General features: G+C 53.3%; 1 non-coding gene across 1 annotated transcript; it reads left to right on the top strand.

Moving 5' to 3' along the window:
• Positions 1 to 2,227: 2,227 nt before the first annotated feature.
• On the top strand, positions 2,228 to 2,430 carry LOC111824262. Its single transcript, XR_002827336.1, has one exon. It is a non-coding gene; the product is annotated as a small nucleolar RNA SNORA74 (small nucleolar RNA).
• Positions 2,431 to 2,883: the final 453 nt, after the last annotated feature.

Below are 2,883 nucleotides of genomic sequence, written 5' to 3'. Positions count from 1 at the left end.
CCTTCATGGAGGGACATGGCAGGGATGAGAGGGACCTCCATGGATGGGTAGTACAGGGAGGAGAAGTGCTCTCTATCGAGGGTGGAGGGCAGGAGAAGAAAACCTTCATGGAGCTGCAGGGCAAGGGACAGGGAAGCCTCTATGGAGGGGACAGGACAGGGGGACAGGAAACTCTCCCGACAGGGGGCAGTGCAAAGGGACAGGGAACCTTACAGGCAGGGGACAGGACAGTGTGGACAGGGAACCCTACAGGCAGGGGTTAGAGCAGGGGGACAGAGAACACTCCTGGGAGGGGACAGGACAGGGGGACAGGAAACTCTCCCGGCAGGGGCAGTGCAACGGGACAGGGAACCTTACAGGCAGGGGACAGGACAGTGTGGACAGGGAACCCTTCAGAAAGGAGTTAGAGCTGGGGGACAGGGAACTGCACTTGGAGGGACGGAATAGTGGGTAAAGAAAACCGTCCATGCAGTGGGGAGGGCAGGAGTAAAGGGAACCCCAATTCAAGGGGGCAGGACAGGGAGGAGAGGGTTGACCGGGAACCCTTTATGGGGAGGGGGCAGGTCAGTTGGACAGAGAACCCCCATGCAGGGGGGAGGGCAGGAGGAAAGGGAACCTCACTTTGAGAGAGCAGGGCAGAGAGGAGACAGAACTATCCATTGAGGGAGCAGGGCAGGGGGACAGGGATCCTAACTTTAGGGGGAGGGGCAGGGAGGAGAAGGTTTCCTTCATGGAGGGGGCAGGGCAGGGGGACAGAGAACCTCACTTCTAGGGGGCAAGCAGTGGGGAAAGGGAACCCCACTTTGAGGGAGAAGGGCAGGGAGGAGACAGAACCCTACATGGAGGGACATGTCTTGCAGGAGAGGGAACAGGGTATCCTCAATGGAGGGGAGAGCCTGGGGGGATAGGGAACCCTACTTTGAGACAGCAAGGATTTTGGCACAGGTCCTTAAATACATAGCAGGGCAGGGGGAGAGGGCATCCTCCATGGAGGTAGCAGGGCAGGGAGGACAAAGGAACCCACATAGTCTGAGCAGGTTAGTGGGGTGAGGGCACCATCCATGGAGGGGCCAGGGAAGGGGGGACATGGGAGTAGAGATAGGTAACAAGGGAAACAGACCCCTCCATGGTTTGGCCCCTGTTCCCCCACGGTTTGGCCCTTGTTCCCCAGCCCTGTCTCTTTACAGCATTCCCTGTCCTATCTGTCCATCAGCCCCATCCGTGGTCCCCTGCCCCCGCTGCCCTGCCTTCCCATGGAGGGGCTGCTGTATCCCCTGCTCTTACCACACTGTGGATGGTTCCCTTATCCTTCTGCCTTTCCCTCCATAGAGGGTTTTCTGTTTCCCTGCCCTGACCCCTCACTCACAGGCATCTGAGGGGCATATGCTCTGGTCTCTCCAGTGTTCATCTCTCCTGCCTCCAGGCTGAGTGTCCACTCTCTGTACCTGAAGCACATTCTCACCTTCTTCATCTGTCTAAATCCTACCCGTGCTCTCAAGACACATCTCAAATATCATTTCAAATGTCAAATCACAAACAGGGGAAGGGGGGGTGGGGAGTGGGAGATTGTGAGTGGGGGCTGGGGAGATGGGAGGTGGGGGGTGGTGGTGTAGGGTGTGGGATTTGGGGGTAGGGGTGAGGGGTAAGAGTGGGAGGTGGGGGTGAGGGGTAGTGGTGGGGGATGGGAGCTGGCAGGTGGGGGCTGGGTGTGTGGCAGGTGGGGGTGGCGAGTGGGGTATGGGGCGTAGGGTTGCTGGATGACAGGTGGGGGAGGGAGAAGAGGGCATAGGGGGGATAAATGATGATGGAAGGAGACTTGACCTGAAGGTTGTGAACACACAATACAATATACTGATGATCCATTATAGAATTGCACACCTGACCTATGCAATTTTGTTAATGAATTTCACCCAAATAAGGTTGATTAAAAATAAATAAAAGGTGGGTCTTTTGAGGTTGATTAGGTTATGAGGGTGGAGCCCTCATGAATAGGATTAATAACCTTTTCAAAGATATCCAATGCTAGGCTTAACAGGAGATGACTTCATATGTTATATAAATGTCTAACCACTATTTTGTGCACTTGAAACTAATATTGAATGTCATCCCTAATTGAAAAAAAATAAATTAGTAAAACAATTTTAATAAAAATAAAAATGCAAATCAGAGTGGTCTTTAAAAAATATAAATCAGATCATTTCACTCTGTGCCTAAAAGCCTTAAGCGCTCCAGCAGTGGTCATCTCTCCAGACAGAATCATGCCTGTGAGGGTGTTACACTGCTGGGAGAGGAACGCCTTGTCTTCTTCCTCCAGTTGCTCCCTTCACTGCTCTGGTGACGTGTGGCACTGGTGCAAGCCAGTACTGTGCTTCCTCGAGAGTGAGCTAAGCATCACTTTCGCTGCTTAGTTGTAGTGTGGGAGCAGACACAGAAAAAATAAATTTAAGCCTCAAAGATTCTAACAGCATTTCAACCCACCAAATGGACCTCTATCCTCCCTTCCCTACACTCCACCCAGCCTGGCTCATCCAGCCTTGAGGAAAGAAGGCAGGGATAGTGCTGCTCAGGAAGCCCGTGAGCATGCATGTGGTCAGAAGTCTGGAGAGAGCTCCAGTTCTCTTAGGATAGAAATGGAGGGATGAATCTGCTGAAATCAGCCACCCATGAGGGGACTCTACTTCTCACTACATGAGGAGGGCATCACACCTGCATGATCCGCCATGCTCTTGCTCCCCTGTGGCATCCCAGGGGACCCATGAATCATCCACCACAGGAAGCAGTTCTCTGACCTTTGGGAATGCACAGACCCTCTGCAAAGCCCTTCAGCTCACATGGCTTATCTCAGACTACAGATCCCAGGCATCTTCAATCCTGGGTAGCAGC

This window comes from Myotis lucifugus, unplaced genomic scaffold (assembly GCF_000147115.1).
Source record: "Myotis lucifugus unplaced genomic scaffold, Myoluc2.0 scaffold_1068, whole genome shotgun sequence".
In the NCBI taxonomy this organism is placed as follows: domain Eukaryota; kingdom Metazoa; phylum Chordata; class Mammalia; order Chiroptera; family Vespertilionidae; genus Myotis; species Myotis lucifugus.
The sequence above is the reverse complement of the archived record's forward strand: the minus strand, read 5'-3'. Positions and strand labels throughout refer to the sequence as shown.